The sequence below is a fragment of the Dipodomys spectabilis genome, unplaced genomic scaffold, assembly GCF_019054845.1.
Source record: "Dipodomys spectabilis isolate Male_0828 unplaced genomic scaffold, ASM1905484v1 ptg000387l, whole genome shotgun sequence".
NCBI lineage: Eukaryota > Metazoa > Chordata > Mammalia > Rodentia > Heteromyidae > Dipodomys > Dipodomys spectabilis.
This window is the reverse complement of record NW_024871064.1, coordinates 2,385,432-2,407,032: the sequence shown is the minus strand read 5'-3', so window position 1 is coordinate 2,407,032 and position 21,601 is coordinate 2,385,432. Positions and strand designations below refer to the sequence as shown.

Sequence of the window (21,601 nt, the reverse complement as noted above, 5' to 3'; positions counted from 1 at the left end):
AGAAGAGCCCAGTCAATTCTACATATCATATAGGCCCTAAGGAAGAACTTTGGCCTTCCCCAACAGCCAATCCAACACTCCTTCCTTTCATTTCCACATCTGAGTACAAAAGGGTTGACGCTTGCTGTTTCTTACTACACAAGAATTGATCTGCTAGACATCTTACCTCCCATACAGCCAAAGCCCTGGGATCTTCTCTTAGCCATGTAAATGTTGGCTATTGGTTGAACTATAATCTTGTACTCTACATATAGGTCTGCAACTCCAACAGTTCCTTAACTGCAAGTAAATGGAACTTCAAATCATAAGAGTAACGTGGCTTACAGGAAGAAGGGTTTGAATTTAAGACCTGGTACTTGCTAGACTGGTGTTCTGCCCCTTGATTCATACCTTCAGCCCTACTTTTTGCTGGCTATTTTGAATATGAAGTCTAGTAAACTTTTCTGCCTAGCATAGGGTGGCCTCTAACTCTGTTCCTCCAGGTCTCAGACTCTTTAGTGAGAATTACAGGCTTGAACCACTGGCACCTGGCTCTAGGAAAGACAGGCAGACAGACAGGCAGGCAGGCAGACAGGCAGACAGATAGATAATGCCAGTCCTGGGGCTTGAGCACTGTCTCTGAGATTCTTTTTCTCGAGACTTGTGCTCTACCATTTGAGCCACAGTGCCACTTCTGGCTTTTTCTGACTAGTTTATTGGACATAAGAGTCTCACAGACTTTTTTTTGCCTGGGCTGGCTTTGAACCATCATCCTTGGATCTTAGCCTTCTGAGTATCTAAGACTATAGGCATGAGCCACAGCACTTGGCCAGAGTATATTTTTTAAAGGAATATTGCCCATGTGTTTCCTTAAGTACAACTCTTTTAGTGTATCAGGTGTATTATGGTGTGGACAATGTCAAACTATTGTACTCATCCATGACATTCCACTGCGGGAAATACATTTCTTACTTAAGGTCTCTTTTATTTAAAACCACCAAATATGGTCACACAGATGTGACTGAAGATGTTAACTTATTAGGGCATTTCCTGCTATTAACACTTTGATATCAATTTGTTCCAAGATGGTTCATCAGCCAAGGCTAGGCAAATTTGGAAATGGGGCTGAAAGTTGGAAATGCATAGCCTGGGTGATCCAGGGTGATCTCTAAAGTGGGGTAGCCAAGAGATGGCATTAGGAAACTATGAACTTGGAAAAGAGAAGATAGCAAACAGGATGAAATCTGATAGGAACAAGGAGGTAGGAGGGGAAAACCATTTCACAGATCTGTCAACCAACTGCAATTGTGACCTCTGCTTTCCCTAAAGTAAGAGCTTTTGCAAAGTCACCATGTTATTTTAAAGTAATATCTGAGATGACTATGCCATTATGATGTACAATTTAATTGAATTGGGGAAGACTTCCGAGGGAAGAAGCCCAGAGATCAGAGTTCAAGGTTGTGAGAAGTGGCTACTTGCTTAGAAATGTTTCTAAATGTCCTGGTCTACAACTGAGTACCAACCATCAAAGTCAAACTTCCAGGGAATCCATGGCCCCAAAACTTCCCTTGAAACTGTCCACAGGTGTGATGGTCTAAGAAAAAGTCAGATTTGGATTCTAAGAGAAAGAACCTCTGGCACTTTGAGAACCTCTGACAAGTCTGGAATTCAGCTTCAACTATCAACTTTTGGGTCACCTTAAAATAAAATACCAAAGCTCAGTTCCCTGTAATCCTAGCTACTTAGGAGACTGAGATCTGAAGATCATGGTTCAAAGCCAGCCCAGGCAGAAAAGCCCCCATAAGACTCTTATCTCCAATTAACCACTTGAAAGAGGCCCAGGTAGAGTGCTCAGCCACTGAGTTCAAGCCCCACAACCAATATAAATAAATATTTAAAAATTAGAATACCTGCTCTGAACAATAATACAAAGATATAAAGCTCTAGAACTTGTTCCTTTAATTTTATTTTATTTTATTGCCATTCCTGGGGCTTGAACTCAGGACCTGGGCACTGGTCCTTGAGCTTCTTTTGCTCAAGGCTAGCACTCTGCCACTTGAGCCACAGTGCCACTTTTAGATTTTTCTGTTTATGTGGTACTGAGGAATCGAACCCAGGACTTCATGCGTGCTAAGCAGGCACTCTACCATTAAGCCACATTCCCAGCATTTCTCTTTCCCATCAAAAGTTAAATCTGAAAAGATGAAGTGCCAAACTTAAAAACTTAAATATATAATAAAGCAACTGGAAAGAACATAGTAGGCATGTCATCTGTCTCAGTCAACAAGGGAATACAACCCAAAAAGGCACTCTGCTGTTTTATTTTTTAAAAAAAATAAAGATTTCATTTAAAGCCAACATGTCCCACAAGCAGAGACAGGCAGGAACTTTTTTTTTTTTTTACTAAATGGCAAACATTATTATTCACAGACTTTTGGCCTTCTCTTTGCTTTCAGTGTTTTTCTTGTTTCACTTACTGTCTATTATAGATAAGCTGAAAAATCTTGCAGCTCATATTCTACAAGCAATGAAAATAAGTGAGGTTGAGTAATATATGTGTATATATGACATTCAATTATGTTTTATTTGTCAAATGCTTTCGTTTTACACAACACACAAAATAGCATCACAGCATACATAGTACTCACAGCCACATTAGTCATGATCTTGCTTTTCCTGGAATGTATTTTTATCCCTGGGTCTGGCAGGACTTATCTGCCCTTTCCTAGATTTCTGCTCTTACCCTTGCTTCTGAAAACCTCAGCCACTGCTAACAAAGAATATATAATATTTTCAAAAAGTGATCTGTACGTGTCCTCAAGCTAGGAGCATTAGAATCACCAGGAAACTTGCCAGAAATGGACATTTCCCAGTTATCATTCCCAATGTATAGAACCAGTACAATGCTAAAGGGAAGGCAGGCAACCTGCCCAGGACCTGCAGGTAGTACTGACTCACACCAATGTTTGAGAGATACTGGCTTTACCAGCAAGCAGAGGTTTCCCTGAGCTTCAGATCTTAGTCCTGGATTTGCTTTCCCCCTTTCCAACCATTTAATATGAATCTTGTCTAATACCATGGAGTTAAATAAGATTTTGTGCCTTTGATTTTTCTTTCAATAAAGGTCTATTTTTTGCTTCAATTTAGTATAATAACCAAGTTGATAGAATCAGAGTATTTCTCTATTTGTTTACCTTGTTGGGAGATTTCCAGTTTTTTAAAGTAATAAAATGGTATTCAAAGATTTTCCAGTCGCTATGCTGACATTTTATATCAGTAGACTCATAGAAACTGAAAAAAATAGTTCCTTTTCTCCTGTAAGTTTTCAAATATAAAGTTTTTTTAAATTATATAATTATGATAAAATAATAAATATTCACTGTAACCATCAGTCATATATATATATATATAATTTTTCTTGATCTATTTGTCAATTGAAGGGCATCTGGGCTGTTTCCATGCCTTGGCTATGGTGAACAGTTCAGCAATAAATTTAGTTGCTCAGATGGCTTTACTGTTTCCTGACTTGTAATCTTTTGTTGTAATCTTTTGGCTAAATGCCTAAGAGTGCTATCACAGGATCATAGGGTCATAATATGCTTTATTTTTTTGAAGAATCTCTAAACTGCTTTCTAGAGTGGTTGCACCAGTTTACCTTCTTACCAACAGTGTACTGGGATTCCTTTTCCACCATATCCATATGGTTGTTTCTATCTTGATGATGGCCATTTTAATTGAGGTGAAATGGAATCTCAGTGATGTTTTGATTTGCATTTTCTTATAGCCAAAAATGTTAAACATTTCTTCCATTGGCTCTTTTTACTTCTTCTGAGAAGCCTCTATTCAACTCCTTTCCCTATTTATTAATTGGGTTATGTGATATATGTGTTCAATGGAATTTTACTCATCTATTAGGAAGAATAATATATCATTTGCAAAGAAATGAATGGACCTGGAAAAGACTATGTGAAATCAAGTAAGCCAGTCCCAGAGAGACAAAGGATGCATGTTTTCTCTCATATGTGAAAGTTAGATCTAATAAATACAAATATATATAAAAATAAATATAAGAAAATAAAATAAATATAAAAATATATATGACCATATGCATGGTCATATATACATGTTCACAAATATAAGAACTAAAATGTGGTACATGCAAAGGTGAATTCTAATGGTGGAATTATTATGTACAATTTAACAAAATGAACAGTAGAAAGCTAGCACTTGAGGTGAAGGGGTGAGGTCTAGCGGAGGAAGATGAATGGAGAGCAACAGTTTGGGTGATGCAGTCATAATATGCAATTTATAACTGTGAAAATGAAACTAGGAAAACTGAGAGGATGCATCAAGGGGAGAGATGAGGGTTATTGATAAAAAGGGTGACATTGAGTCAAGATTGCATTGTACTCCTAAACTGATATGCTGAATTCTAATTCCTTTGTACAACTACCTAAAGATAATAAAAAGATTTTAAAAATGACTCAGATGCAAATCAAGTAAAATTAGTAGTTTCTCCTGTTTCCTCCCATTCAGGGAAACTCACTGCCAGACTGTTTATCTTTCTATTCTCATTCACTGAATGACTGGGCTATGAAAAATAATATGTAATAATAATAGTAATAAATAATAAAATATTTTTTAAAAATTAAAAAATAATAAAGATCCTATTATGTTACTTCTCTGAAATTTGTCTTTTCCATTTAAAATATCACATAGTTCTGAGTATCATTATGTCATCTATTTTCCTTTGAATTACTTTGTAATTCATGCTTTACAAACACTGATACCTCTTTGTACACATATTTTCAGTTACTCTTTTTTTTTACATTTTTTCATTATATGGGTCCTTAAAAGTGAGAGTTTCGCACCTGACTCTTTTCATTTATAATTTATCTGGGGGATGGGTGGATGCCAACACTGGGGCTTGAGCTCTGGGCCTTCACTCCTGGTTGGCTAGTTTACACTTCGTAAACTATCTATTGCTAATTTTGCTCCTCATACCCATGGCCTACATTGGTTTGGTTAGCATTTCCTGACACAGCAGTCCAATGCAGCATCCTTTCTCACATTGTTATAGTTGATGGTTTTGTAAGCAAAGAACCAAAATGTTTCCTTGAAAGCAAAGGGGAAAAGATGACCTCGTGACATTTCTGGTGACAAACAAAGAAATTGGTGGGTTTTCCCCCTCCTCGACTATATGGATTGACAGTAGTTCTGCCTAAATAGCAGCTCCTTTCCTGGGCTATTAGAATTAACCTGCAAGAAGCAGGCTCCACATTGGAACTGACAAAGGCAAATTTTCTCCACAGACTAAGAGGGATCTACTGGATTTAATTTGTTGTCCCCATTCAGGAAGCCAAGGTTCTGAGGTATTCACCCCAGCTAAAATATCAAGAGTCAAGCTACACAGCCAAGAACCTTGTCTTCCATCTGAGCCTATAAACAAAAAGCCTACACCTGTCTGCTTATAAAACTGTGTATTTTGAAGGCTTGAAGACCTTGCTTATTCTACTGACTGAATCTTCCCAGAAGGGCATTGGCAAGGAGAGAAGGTCATAGACGTTACAGAAGATTGTTGCCTTTCCCAATATCTTTGAGTTTTCTTCTTCTGTACATATTACTGATGCTCTTCATGTTTATAAAGTCAGTTAAGCCAGGCACCACTACAGGCTCCGGCCTGTAATCCTAGCCACTCGGAAGCTAAGATCTGAGGATAATGGTTTGAAGCCAGTGTGGGTAGAAAAGTCTGTGAAACTCTTATCTCCAATTAACCAGCAAAAAAGCCAAAAGAGGCGTCATTCGGCTCAAGTGGTACAGTGCCAGCTTTGAATGAAAAAGGAGTTCAAAGGGCTGGGAAGGGGGCTCAGTGGTAGAGTGTTTGCCTTGCATGCATGAGGCCCTGGGTTCGATTCCTCAGCACCCATAAGCAGAAAAAGCCGGAAGTGGCGCTGTGGCTCAAGTGGTAGAGCACTAGCCTTAAGCTGAAGAGCTAAGGGACAGTGCCTAGGCCTAGAGTTCAGACCACACACTGAAAAAGAAAAGAAAAGAAAAAAGAATATACTGCCATTAAAACAAAAGAAAAAGAAAAAGGAGTTCAAGCACAATAGGCACAAAAATAAATAATGTATGAAAAGTCAGTTAATAAGAAAAATCTTTGGTAATGTTGATTTTTAAGAAATACTAAAAGGAGAGCAACCCTCTATACACTAAGTCTAGAATAAAGAAGCAAAAAATATAAAGCAATTTACCAATTCTTCCAAAGGCTTGTGTTAAAGCAAGGCCCTAAGTTATGGGTACGTGCAGAACACTGCCACAGGAAGACCATATTCTGCTTCCCTGGGCTGCAATGTGAGAAATTCCTTCTACCATGATATTAGGGAGGCAATGTCCAGCCAAGCAGAGTTCACTTTCTTAAGTCATAGCAGTTTACCAGACCAGGCAAAGTTTCAGAATCATTTAATCTCACCTTTCATCATTCATCATGGGGGAGCTGAAGCTCCCTCCTTCCAGATTTATGTGCCTGTAATTTCTTCTTAATGCTTTGAAATGTGGCACCTATACCCCCAGGAAATCCTTTGTTTCTGGAACATAGAAAAATGATCTTTTCTCATACTTGATGCCATATACTCTGTCCATGTGATATTATAACATAATTCTAAATTTCCTGACCCTTTATAGCTTGTGATGACCTCTCTGATCACCATCAGACTACACAATGCCTTGTCTACCCTATCTGACTACCCACTCTCATCTCCTCTTAAGTCTCTTGGTTGTTGGAGTTTCTCTCCTTCATCTCTTGGATACTTGGGAGGGAGAGAGCTACCTCTAACCCACAAAGCAGCTGTTACTGCCAGTGTCATGACCAGAAGCCAAGCACCCAGCCCCCCGCCCAGCACCTCTGTCTCCATATGCCCCTCAGTCGGCACAGAGGGATATCTAATGCTTGGGATAATTTGATACACGCAGCTCTGTCACAATTTGTCATCTATTAAAAATTGAAACGTATTTATTCTCCAGTGAGAAGGTTTCAGTTTTCTGGTACTAAGATTAGACTAACTCTTAGGAAGAGATGGTATCTCTTCCCTGAAACTGGTGTACTAAGATTCTGGCAAGTTTTCCAAAGATTAGAATTCTCCATAGCTCAGTGTGTACTGTAGAAAAAAGTAATCTTACTTGATTGAAAGTACTATAATTCCACTTTGGGATCTTATTCTTAAGTGAGCTCTAAGGTTTTGTTCACATGATTTGTCACTAATCTCCCATAGCAATGATGAGTGAAACCAACTCACTTGTATATTTAACAAATAGTAATAGAGCATCTACAAGAGACAACAAAGATTCCTAAGACTGATAAGATTTAGCTTCTGATTTCAAGGATCTTATGTGCTGGTGGAGAGACAAATGTACTCATAAACACAACTATGATCTGAATGTGAAAAGTGTCATAAGAATGATATGAAACAAATTCTATGGCAATGTAGAGATCTCATCCAGTACCAGAGAGCTAGTATCTCCTTAAAGTCTTTAATAAGGAAATACTATACTATACTCTTACTAGCAGTTTTATTCTCCCTAGTTTCAGTTACCTAGGGTCAACTGCAGTCCAAAAATGTTACCAGTAAATTTGCATAAATAATTCACAAGCTTGGAATTGCACATTTTCAGTAGTAGGGTGAAACTTTATGCCATCCTGCCTGAGATATGAATCAGCCCTTTGTGCAGTGTGTGCATAGTGTGTGTACTACTTGACTATTAGTACTTAGTGGCTCTCCCATTCTCAAATTTTGTTACCACACTGCTTGTGCTCAGATAACCTTAATGCAATAACCTAATGCTACATCACAAGATTTATGCCACTTCATTCACTTCACCATAGCATGTATCATCTCACGTCATCACAAAAACAGGCTAAGTATAGTACAGGAAGGTAATTAAGATACTTTGAGAGGAAAAACTGCATTTTCATAATTTTTATTATTGTTGTGATTGCTTAATTTCATTATTATTTGCTAAGCTACTGTGCCTCAGGAATTAACTTTATAAACCTTATCATGCATAGTATATATGTATAGAAGAAACAGCATTTTGCAGGGTTTTGCCAAAACAAACGTTTTGAGTTCTCCTTACTCATTTCTCCTCAGATCTCCACTATTGACAGATTATTTTTCTCAAAATAGTATATGTTATCTGCCTAGAAATTCAATAACATCATGGATGACCAGTCTGACCGACTGGTTGTACAAAAGGCAAATGGTAGTAGTAAAAGGTGATGGAAAAGTTGTTGGATTTAAACTATTAAACTTGCTGGTGATGGTGATTTGATATGTGGATTTTGTGGAAGGAAATATTTAGGACTTCCAGACTCCTTATTTCCTCAGAAAATAAACAAGATTCTAGAACCATTGGCAAATTGCCTACCAGGAGGGGAAGTTGAAGGGAGAGGACAATTGTATATTATCCTTAGGGTGTACTAAGTGCTAGCTTTTTCATTTGTCCAATTTTTCTTTTTAAATTTTAATATTGAGCATCCTAGTGAATTTAACTGCCCAATTGCATCTCTAGCACATACATCTGTGGGTTTATTTTCAAAGATAACTGATTTTTCTATTAAGATGACAAAGATCCAGTGACTGTGTCAAATGTTAGAGTTGAAAAAAATAAAAGACTAAAACATCCCATTAAATTGTTTTTATTCTGGAAAGATTTCTTAAGGAAGAGATATAAGATTTATTCACAAAGACTGGCTGACAAAGGACACAACGGAACTGGCATAGTTCTTTCTGTATCTTTATCTCTTGCTTTCTTTTTCACTTCCTTCTTTTCAACAAATGCTACAGCGAGGAAATATAATGTGGGCAGGACCCCACACACATTCTCATGGGAATGCCATGCACAACACCAGTGAATGGATTCTGAGCTAGCTGCTTTAAACTTAGGGCTCAGTTTTCAACATACATGTTTGTCCCAAGGTAAGCCTAATTATGCCAGTATGAGAGACTAAGTATGTGCCATGTTGTCATGAGCAGAACTGCTCAGTGAGTTTCTGTTAAAATCCTCAATATCCTAATAAGTTATCAGCAATCTGTGAAGTCCCATTGGGAGCAACTTCTTCTGGCTTCTTGTATTGATGAAGATCAACAGAAGGTTGCCTTCCACAAAACCAGTCTTCAGTTTTTCCAGCTTCTGCTTCCTGTCTTCTAGCTCCAAGTCAACTGATTTTTTAGTTTGTGGCTCAGTCTCTTTCTTCTGTCCAATCTTTTCCACCAATTAAAATAAGACACCAATACCATCATTTTCATTTAATTGACTCATATTAATTTTATTTGTACGTAAGCTAGCCCAGCCTCTTCTATTTTTAAGTATCTCTTGAAGTTCCCTAAGCCTCATGCACCAAATGAAGTCCCTGATTCATAGATCTGGTTGGCAAGAACAGATTCTCCTCACACTCCAAACCACAGAACTTCACTCATGAATTCTGGGAGTCCTTCAAGATGTCTCATGTGCTCAGAAACAAGACTGTGCATGTTCATTCATATGGTATTCCTGTTATAGCTTTTTTCTTAACTACCAATCCATTTTTAAAAGGCATTTTCCCTCAGTCTTGGCTGCTAATAATTGAAGTGGGGATGTGGTTTCCCTGACTTAGGTTTTCTTTCCCTTTTCTTTTCCTCTCTCAAATCGATCTTGATCACCTGAATTCCATAATTGTTTTTTCCCCAAGTACAACGTTCATGCCATTGCAGTATAGTATGGTTCCATTAGGTATCTATTCATTGCTATGCATACTATAAGCTTTATGTAATGGTAGAATAGACTGTGTATTGTTCTCCAACTTAAGTTTCTTGTTTAATTGTGTTCTTTGTATTTATGCATGTCAGTTGGTATGTTTCTGTTTATACTCCATTATAAGACATGTATTTTTATCCCATTGGATGGTATTATTTCCACTTTGTGCTATTAACTGCTACTAATTGCTTTAATACATTTTTCCTTTCAAATTAATTTGGAGAAAATAAGTGTGAAAACCTTAGAATAAGGAGGTAGTGTTCATTTGAGATCACATTTAGTAATAATTGTTACTAGAGGTCACTTTTTCGGCAATGGCATTGAAAGGTTAAAGTTTGAGGCTGTGACCACCACGTGTTGCTTGTTTCTGTCTAGCAAAGCAACACATGGTGGTAATCAAAACACCTGATTGATTGTGTGCCTATATAAGACCTGAAAATCCTTACCTTTGGGTTCTCCTCCTAGGTTCCGCTGTGTCGGAGTATAGGACGAGGCCCGAGCTGCAGCCCGTTTAAATAAAACAGCTGTAGAGTCTGACTCTCGGTGGTCTTCTTGCTGGGGATCCTGCGACCTTGGCATAACAGCATACAGTTTAAGAGTGTTAACATGAGGCAGGTGCCGGTGACTCACTCCTGTAATCCTAGCTACTCAGGAGGCTGAGATCTGAGGATCACGGTTCAAAGCCAGCCCAGGCAGGAAAGTCTGTGAGACTCTTATCTCCAATAAACTACTAGAAAACCAGTAGTGGGGGCTGGGAAGTTGGCTCAGTGGTAGAGCGCTTGCCTTGCATGCCTGAGGCCCTGGAGGTTCGATTCCTCAGCACCACATAAGCAAAAAGAAAAAAGCCAGAAGTGGTGCTGTGGCTCAAGTGGTAGAGCGCTAGCCTTGAGCTGAAGTGCTGAGGGACAGCACCCAGGCCCAGAGTTCAGGCTCCACAACCGGACCCAAAAAAAAAAAAAAGAAAAGAAAACCAGTAGTGGTACTGTAGCTCAAGCGGTAGAGCGCTCGCCTTGAGCTGAAGGGCTGAGGGACAGCACCCAGGCCCAGAGTTCAAGCCCCACTACTTACCAAAAAAAAAAAAAAAAAGAGTGTTAACATGAAAATAAAATGTTTTCCTGGAACATCCTTGGCTTCCACTCATTTTCTTCTCAGTCTAACACCCACTTTTCACTTCTCCTCTCACATAGATCACCAGTACTCTAACTACAAACCCTTCAAATACTATAATATTATATCAGCAATATCCAGCAAGGGGAATCAGGCAGACCTTACTTAAAATACTGCTCTATCCCTGTGGAAGCTTGTCATCCAAAATTCATATTCCTCGTCTGTAAAGATTAGGATGATATTAACAGTTTTATCCTTTTACTGTAAGATTTAAGAGATACTATCTGGGGCCATTATAGCATGCTGGACTCCTCCCATAGCAAGATAGCTCCATAGCAAGATGGCTTCTTGAATATGGATAGAATTTGTTTCTCCTTCTGAACTGTCTAACAGTAATAACCAGCTGTTCAGATAGAGCCTCAGGCCTCCAAGAAATGTTCCTGAAAAAAAGCAATGCAAGTGAATACAGTATCTATTTAGAAACTCTAAAAGTTATTAATTAAAATATTCATGGGTGATTTTTCATCTTGTATGAAAACCTTGAGAAATGCACACTGCCCATGTGAGCTAAGGCATGAGGACATACCTGGTATTAGTCATGAGTGTGGCACACAATTAGTGTGGCTCATGGTCTTCATTAACTTTTTGCCCATTTAGTACAGATGTCTTTCCTGAAAATTTTTGAGGACTGGGGAGCTCACAGTGCCCTTTGTCCCTGGCACAAGTCAAACTGCCTTCTTCCCTCTATGGCCTGGTTCCCTGGGCAATATTCTGCACCAGCCTAAGCTCAGCCTCTCTTCCAACAGTCACCTAAGCTTGAACCTAACTAATCTCAGTATCAGATGGTTCAACAGTGGGATAAGAGGGTCCTGGGTGGACGATGGGCTAGGCTAGCAGGACATGGGCAGAGGAGCAGTCCTGAGATTTGAGACAAGCCACAGTCTGTGGCTGAGGTCCAGAAAGCTAAATTGTTCCAAATGGCACAAGATAGAACAGAGATGGGGCATAAATACCTTGGTTTGATGTTCAAGGTAACTGAAATCCAGCTTCCAGAAAAGACATGCTCACAAATATCTACTCAAATGCACATGGAGTATGCCTGCTACATTTTAAGCATTCCTGGCTGAATACATGTAAGAAGGAAGGGAAGGAAGTCTATAAGTGCTGCTTGTAACTTGTGCACAGGAAAACAAACAAACAAACAAACAAACATGTGCTTCCTTCCCTTCCCACTTTCAGTGATATTTAGTTCGAGTTTAAGTCCCTTCAAAACCCACCGGGTCATTACGTTCCAAATAAACTTTGTCTGTCCCTCTCCTAGAGCTATTCTGCACAGTTAGGATGCCTACAAAATGGTGATATGAATGGCACTATTTGAGCGCACTGTTAAGTTATAAACATCAACTCACAGCTAATTTCAACTAGAGTTTGAGGTGTCTGAAGCAGTACCCAACACTCATGGTACCATTTGTTTCTGTTCATCTTATAGTGAAGGAATAAGTTGTGTTTCAGTTGGACAGCATAAGATACTGCAGTTCAAGTTCTTTATTAGTAAGTAGATGCATTTTTATGGCAATGTTACAAAGTATATCACTTTATTACTAATGTTTGCATTAATTTAACAGCAACTTTACAAGTAACAAAGAATGCATCTGGTCCTTGCCACTAGGTTCTTTTCAGAGGCAGTGAAAAGAACTGGATTTTCCAGCTTGCTTTGGAAGAGTCAAGAAGGAAGGAGACTGAAAGCTGATCATAAATCAGTGGCTTTAGTCAGAACACCTGTCCTGTCAGTCTTAGCTACCTCCAAATGGAAAAATGGGTGATCTAGGATTACCATAGTGCAATGCCAATGGCCAAGGCACTAAAAGGTCACATCTATTATCGTTGGCATTTCTCTCTCCACTGAGCTGTTTTCTGAGTAGATGTCATACTTATCTCAGACAGAAGGCATGTCGATCATGCCAGCACATTGCTGTCAATATTTGATCTAATAAAAGACACTTTCTTTTCTTCAGATTTCATTGTATCTAAACTGGGGCCAAAAGATGATTCCTTTTTTCCTTACTACTCCAACCTCACCTTTTAAGGATTGGATTCCTTAAGCAAAGTTTCATCAGTCATTTCTTATTTTAAAGAAAGAGGGGGCATTCATTAAAAACAAAAATCATTAACCATTCAGCAGAGTAAGTGACACCATTGCAATATCATGAAGTGGCTTTATGAAAATAGTCAGTGCTTCCTTGGAAGAAAGCATTGCTATGAGTAATAATCATGATTACCAGCAATCAGAAATTGGGGAAAGCGAGAAAAAAGAAGGAAAATACATTTAAAAATAAAATAAAATAGAAAAGAGTGACAAGAGCCAGTGTTTGCTGCAAGCAACCACACAGTAAAATTCTTCTGTAAAGTCCAGCTTTACTGAAGAACTTAGGAGAACTCTTGGAGCCTTCCACAGTAGCCATAAAAAACCACATTGTAAAAATGTCAGATATGAACCTTGACTAGCTAGCACCCCTAGGAATAATCAACAGGTGGTATCAAGAGCTTGGCCAAAAATCCATCTTCAAGCCCAAATCAAATCACCACATAAAATCAGCCTTGTTTATTCCAAGAAGTTCACACTCCAAGTTTCATTCTAGCAGGAGAATCCTTCCTTATCAGTCCTTTGGACTCCATGGGTTTCCATTTTAAAAGCATTATTGCCATGAACTTGAGAGGTGTTTTTCCTGGAGTTCTTTCTCACCAGACTGGTTCCGGCTGCCTCTTGGGTGATGATGGAAAACAGAAGTGCCTGCCAATGTCATTCCCTGGTTTTGTAATCCTCAGGCAGCTGCACAAAGGTTATATGGAACTTTACCAACCAGTTAAAGGCACCATCTTAAAGGAATTAGGATGATTACTGCAATTTCCCAGTATTGCATATTAAGGAACTCCCCCACAGGTCCAATAAACTCTATGCGATGAGTTGCAACAATTATCCTTTTTTAAAAAATACTTTTTCACTTATAACCCTGGAGTTTTGAAACTCAGTGTCTTTAAGCAACAGTTGAGAAGTATTGCCTATGTGGCCTCATCAAAACTTTGATTCTCTAAGAAACCATAGGAGAAAACCCTATGCACCCTTTCTATGGTAATTATTGGTGAAAGAAGAGTCATACTATTTAAGAAATCTTTAAATGTCATTACAATTCCTCATTTTCTTATACCTAAACATATCTCATAGATTAACTTATAGACTTAGATAATTCTTTACTTGAAATTATTTGGAGAGTGAAGAAGAAATGAAAACAAAGAAAAGTCAGCACGTAACTAAATTCCCTTTTACTTTAAGAAGTAATCTATTACAAGTAATTTTTTACATTAACAAGTAATCTCTTACATTACAAAGATAAGTTAAATAGACGTTTTCATGTAAACTTTCTATTTTTCCCTTAGCTAAGAGAACAGAGAGATATCTGAAATCTTACTATAGGAACTCAAATGTATATTTGCTGGGGTTTTCCTTCCTGTCTGAGCAATAGAAGAACGGAGAACCTATTCTATTCTGTCCTGTGGTTTGATCATTTATTCTAGGACTAGAAGAAATAAAGTACATTTTTGCAGAAATGTAAAAATATGCACTCATAAGATAAACGGGATCAAAAAGTTTTAATTAGGCATCCTTTGGTTTCTTCACCCAAAAAGGTATAGGAAGGATGGGCACTGACGATGGGCAGGCTCAGCAGTGATGCTTGAGGCTGGCCCCAGTTCCTAAGGAGATGTGAAACCTACAGCATGTTCATGTAAGAGAAAAGATGACCTTTATCTTGCCACCAGTACTGTGGCAAATAAAAAGTCAGTTCTATGTAGACATTTTTGGGTCCATTTTGGGTAACCTATAAAGACTCTGCTGATATAGTATCTCCTCCAATGAATGAATTCTTTTATGGTATTAAGTAAAAAGTAAGGGAATAAAGGCTGTTATTAGTTGGACTTCGGCAATAATCTGTGACAGACTGATAAATTCTTGACACAAAGTTTGTTCTAATCCTGATGCTTACTTCTAACTTTGAACAAGGATCCTAACTTTTGAGTTCTGAAAGCATCCTTCTTCATGTTGAACTATAGATACTGATATTCGTTTGACCCAACTCACAGACTTCTTAAAATTTACAAATAAGATCAAGTAAGTAAAATTTCAATTAGTAAAAAAAAAAAAAAAAACCTCCATTCTCCAGGACTGTATAGAAGAAATTATTTCTTTCTTGAGCACTAGTAATTATTCCATTTTTTTTTCATACTACTTAGAGAGAAAGCCCATAGTGTTGCAGCTGATTGCTCAACAGGCTTCAACAATCAGTAATGGAGGCTCTTTTCATAGCTCTGTTCTCTTCTGCTCTCATTGGTAACACACCCAACCTACTCAACCATTCTACTGTAGTTTTATGTTATGGTGATTATACCTAGGTTGGAAGGCTATTTCTTATTTTGCATCTGCTATGTGCCTGTATCTCTAATACTCACTTAAACACACACACACACACACACACACACACACACACACTCCTTTAAGTTAAAATACTTAGATTCACAAAAGAAGAAGCTACTAAACTCAAAGACAGATAATTCTATGGTCAGTGCTCACACCTGAAAATAGCTGTGAAGCAAAAGAACATCATAGAGATCAAATGATAATATTATAGACATTACTTCACCCCCACATCCCTCCCCATGTGCCTCACTGACTCTTTTAAGATTAATAAAGTGAATTTCTACTATGTACTTCTGTATATTCTTTCCTTCAATAACTAAGGCATCCTGACTGCCACTGGGTCAAGTAGTTTTTCTGCCACTTCTCTTGCTAGATTTACTAGAAGAAGGATCAGGAGACAGTAAACTAAAATGACAACCTCCTGCATGCACAAGTGGGTATTTCACTATCTGGTTGCTTGGGCATTATACTTGTCTTAATTATGTGTCTGAGGTGAGCATCTGATTTAAAAAATAGTATAGAGCAAACCATTATCTGAACTGAGTATGCTTACTCACTGGCTAAAAGAGTATTGCAAAAAAATGAATGAAGAAGAATAATTATTTCATCTGGAGTTAGAAAATATTAAGGATTTAAGAAACTGATGAGATTTTGTAAAATACTCAATATTTTCTGAGGTGACTATTGACATGAATATTAAATCAATACATTTCCTAAAGTAGAAAGTATGTCAGGCAGATACTCTGAACTATCAAAAAGGTTTTTTAAAAGTATCCACTGGGAATATTTGCCAAAACATGTACATTCCCAGAATTCACACACAGAGATTTTAAGTTGGTGAGTGTTATAGATAAATAGTAGTTCCATATGATATTTGTTCACATAATCTAATATTTCATAGGAGTGCTTAATGTTATCCTAACAAGACCCAGCACCTTCAGAGATGGGTACTGATGTTGTTTGTGGTTTACCATAAGGAATTTTAAAAATAATTTTGTATTCATAAAATTAGTGAAATCAAGAATAGTCATTGAGAATGATATTTTATCATTTGCAAAGAAATGGAAGGGACCTGGGGAAAAAATCATGTTAAATGAAGTAAGTCCAGCCCAGAGAGACTAAGAATGCATGGTTTCTCTCATAGGTAGAAGTTAGAATTAATCTATAAATATATACTCTGGGGTGATATCCAAATGCACATAAGTCTATCAATTGAAATATGATAGATACAGGGGAGAACTCAAATGATATAATTCCTTTAAAAGGCTAACTCACAGTCCAACAAAAAAATCAGGAATTTGGTATTGGAAACCAAAGAGTAGGGTCAAGAAGAGGAGAGTAGACCAATGAAGAGAGGAAGGAGGGGAAATACAGTCATATTTTATAAAATCAAGAAAGCCAAGGGAAAGGGTGGATTGGGAGAGATAGAGGAGAATGTTGAAAGGGGTGACATTGATTAAGATGTGTTGCATTCATAAACTACTTCATTAAGTAGCAGCATCTTCATACAACTACTTAAAAGTAATTAAAAATAATGAAGAATACTGGATGGAGAAAGAATATATTCAATTACAAATTTACTTTTAAAACCTAGTGTTTAGTAAAAGTGCTTAGGAGATAGCAAAGGTATTGGGGGCGTTGGCAGACGTTTCTCTTAAATCCTAAGATAATTCTAGACAGGCAGTCAAAAAGGGGTGTGAAAAATGCTATGGCAAAATCACTGGTATAACTAATCTTCACCTCCCTTGGTATTTCCTCCCTCAATATTTACACTAGAGAACTTATCTCTTTTCATAGTTACATGAGGATTTTATTTAACCTGTGACACACAGATACCTGTTATGCAATTGTTTGAATTTCAGGCCCCAAGCACTCACTGGAATGATTTCATTTTGAATAACATCTATTTGCCTGAAAGTTAAAATTCAAACTCTTTTCTTGAGATTTAATTACTTAAATTTGTGTACTACTTTGTGGTTTTTGCTATTTCTCTTCTTAAGTGAAAAACATTGTTAACTAATGTTGTCGTTGGAGTTGTTGGCATCAATGCTCCAACTACAGAAGTTACAGAAGATGAAATAAAAGTAAGACTTATCAGTTTTAAAGATGGGGGATACTACAGTAAACCTCCAGGGAACAACTCATGGAGTAAACTAAATTCCTTTTACTTAAAAGTTCATAAAACTATATTCTCAGAGTATCCAGTACACTTTCCCAAATGGTAATTTCCATAAACATAGCAGTCAATTAAATATCTTTAAAACATAAAGCTTTGAGAGATTTTAATACACTAAAATGCCTCTATCCTTGATTAAAGTAGTTCTCTACTTTTATCTATCTGCTTAGTTGTCTCCTATATACAGAGGACTTGATTAACAGAACATTCATTAACAGTTTTGAAAACTGCCCTTAAAAGTCAAATGCGCCAAGACAAAAAGAAGACACAAGGTTAAAAGTTTTCTTAAAACACACTAATAAAAGTTTTAACTTACAGGCTTAGCTGTGTCAAAACTTTGAATCGTATTTGAAGAGTTCAATTTAGACATTGATAAAGTGTGTTAACTTCTGACACTTACAGGGACCAAGGTTCTCACTCTTCTAGCCATGAGTGACAGACACAGTTGGTTACTGCACCCTCCCATTAATAGAACTGTGAGGGGAAAGGTTCTTTCTCCTTAATCCAAATAAGTTCATGAGTTTACCTCCAGCAAAGCTCACCAGTGTCTCAGACCTTGCAGTTTAGCACAGTGAGTTTGATTAGACATCTTTCCTGCTGAGCATTCTGCCCTTCTAAGTCTTTATAAAGACAAAATATTTGAGGTTAAAAAAAAAAGTGATTACAAAAGTAATCATTTAGTAGTTCTCACTAGAGCCATTTTACTGAGCACTATTGTTTTCCAGACCAGTCAAAATGAAGGAGGAACAGTGGTGAGAAAGGGATGAAAGCCCCGTCATGACAGAGTACCATGTTAGAGAAAGTTAGACACTGAACAAGAAAACTAACAAAACATGGGTTGTGCATACCTTCTCCAAAGAACATGAGAGTAGAAGCCTTGGAGGCATTACATTTCTTTTTAAAACTTGTGTTACTTCGATATTATCAGTGGAATAGGACTAATGTGAAAGTATATAATCCAAAGTATTTCAAAATCTGAAATTTTAAAATAAAGACTGTAACCTCAGCACTCAGAGAAAATAAGAATGCAGCCAATGTCATGAAAAAAAATAAAACAGAACGATAGAACGGAGTGATTGTGAAGAAGGAGGGCATGTTGGGTTTGGAAGTCAGGAAAGTCATCTCAAAGGAGGCAATTCGTGAGCCTTGCAAAAATATGGGTATCCAGATGGCAGGACATTAAGAAAAAAGGCCCTGGGCTGGGAAGGTGGCTCAGTGGTAGAGCGCTTGCCTTGCATGCATGAGGCCCTGGGTTCGATTCCTCAGCACCACATAAGCAGAAAGAAAAAAAAAGCCGGAAGTGGTGCTGTGGCTCAAGTGGGAGAGCGCTAGCTTTGAGCTGAAGAGCTGAGGGACAGTGCCCAAGCCCAGAGTTCAGGCCCCACGACCGGACCCAAAAAAAGAAAAAAAGGCCCTAACATGGGAACAAGATACCCACTGGAAAAACTGAAGCTGGTGGCTCATCTTGGTTATGTGAAGAGAAAGATAAACAGAGGAATTGATAGAGGTAAAATCTAGGTAAATCATCCTGCTATTTAAATCGATTAAGTAAAATCCCTACTTATCTTGGTAAGGAAATGATCAGACCACCAATGTCATCAGTTTCTATAAGGCTTCTTTTGCCCCCCCCCTCCCCCGCCAAAATAACATCATTTCCAGAAGGGCATGGAATTTAAGGAGCAATGTGAATTAATGCCAAATATATGAATGATACAATGATTACAATGCATATTTCCTCATCATAGGAAAAGTGTTCCATTATTTGCATACCTGATGTCCCCCAAAGATTTATATACTAAACTTTAGCATTATTGTGGGGTGCTGTGAATCTTTAGGAGTTAGAACCCTCTGAGAAGTCCTTAGGTCACTGGAAGAATTCTTGAAGGGGATTTTTTTTTTGAAGGGGCGGGGGTCGGTCTTGGGGCTTGTACTGTGGGCCTGGGCACTGTACCTAACCTCTTCAGCTCGAGGAAAGCGCTCTACCACTTGATCCACAGTGCCACTTCCGGTTTTCTTGTGGTTAATTGGAGATAAAAGTCTCATAGATATTCCTGCCCAAGCTGCCTTTGAACCACAATCTTCAAATCTCAGCCTCCTGAGTAGCTAGGATTACAGGCATGAGCCTTGTAGGAGATTTAAGAGCCTGATGGTCTCCAGTCTTGGTTCTTGGCCCTTCTGGTTTGCTCTATCACATACTCCCACAATTGTGTGCTTCTTGCCAGAGGCCTGAAAGAGGTGCCACTTGATCTTGGACTAGAATCTTTAATTATCTCAGTGTCTAAGACAGGCAGACAGCTGGCTAATACAATCTGAATTCCAGGTAAGTTGCTTATCCTTGTGGTATTAGTTAGCACTGTAGACTAGTGAATGGATTTTGAATGAGGACCTAAGGTATGTGTTGTACTTTTCAGCGACATTTAGCAGGTCTCTGCCATAAATAGGCATGGCACTGTTCATATATTTTATTTTTTTCTGTACCAAACAATTACTTTAATTTAAATTTTAAATTTTAAACTTACTGTAATTTATTTACCCCTTTAAGAATTTGCAGTTTAATTTTGTAGTATTAAAAGTATGGATCAAAGGAAAATATTTACCTAAGGAACAAGAAAAAAAATAAGAAATGCATAAAAACTCCTAAATATTTTCTGGGTTATCTCAAATTTAGCTATACATTTTTTAATATTTTATTTTATTGTAAAGATGCTGTATGGAGGGGTTACAGTTACATGAGTAAGGAAATGAGTACATTTCTTGTCAAGCATTGTTACTCCTCTTTTGTTTTTCTCCTATGATCCTTTCCCTCCCCCACCTCTCTCACTCTTCCCCCATCTAAAGTTGTAAAGTTCATTTCCAAAACGGTGTCTTGTGAGTATCATTGTTGCAATGGGTCATCCTGTGTCCTTGTTTCAGCATTTTATTATTCCCATTCCCCTCCCAAAATTAGATAAAAGTATCTACAAGATGCAAGGTACCAAAATCAAATACAGTGACAACAGGGATATACCATAGGAGGAAGAACATACCAAAGAAACAAAAAAAATCACATAGTACAATAGTCTTTACTAGCTGTCTTCTTCTAGTATTAATATACTGTTGAAATAATTCTTTTAAATAGTGGAAAATTTTTAGCACACTTCTTACTGTCACCAATTAAATGTTTCTGTGTCAAAATTATTTGAACACTTCTGCATCACTTTTCAAAAACTATAGATTTTTTCATCAGCTTAGTAGCTCCTGATCAAGCTTCAAGTGCCATTGGGTTGATTTAGAACTATCAAGAAAAATTAGATTTCTTCTATGTATGTATGCATTAGGTGACTTAAGATATAATCTGAGTAGAGGAGCACAGGAGCAGATTGAACATCTGGTTGTAGTCTGAAGGTAAGTTAAGCATGCCATCCTGAAAGGAGTACACTGGGAGATGTGTGTAGGGGAGATGAAATGAGTGCACATTTATCTTAGTTTTTGGAGCAGATATTAAACTGAAAGAGGCAATTTGTGAGCAAAAAAAAAATGAAGAGTAAAGGTAAATGGGAGTAATGTTGGGTTTAAATTATAGGGTGCTTATTGAATTTTACATCCTCTCTATATATAATGTTCTCCTTGTGGGATTACTCCATTACACCCTAGGTACGTAATAAAATAAGGAGTCATGATAGTTCAGAGTCAAAGTAATTTGGTACCTAAAACTTTAAATGAATAACCGTCCCATATAACTATTAAAACATTCATGTGATGACTCATCCTGTAATAATGTAATGGCAAGAGGTTGTCTTTCCCCAAATCTGCTGATTAATATGGATGTTTAAAGTTGAAACAGACTGATTGAAAGCATGTATAATTACATTTAGATAGGAAGAATAAATTGAAGACATCTATCATACAGCAAGGTGACTCTAGTTAATGATGAGTTACTCTATGGTCAAAACATATAGAGTGTAAATCTTAACCTTGTATGTGTATAAAACATACTCCTTATGAATAATATATTATGAATAACTACTAATTTTATTACCTGATTCTAAATTAACATAATACTTGCTCAGATCAGCCTGTACATATGCAAATTAACATTC

General features: G+C 37.5%; 1 protein-coding gene across 1 annotated transcript in view; it reads left to right on the top strand.

Annotated features, from left to right (window-relative positions):
• Positions 1–21,601, top strand: part of Ca1 (carbonic anhydrase 1) — a 38,152-nt gene that overhangs the window by 6,615 nt on the left and 9,936 nt on the right. The window lies entirely within an intron of this gene.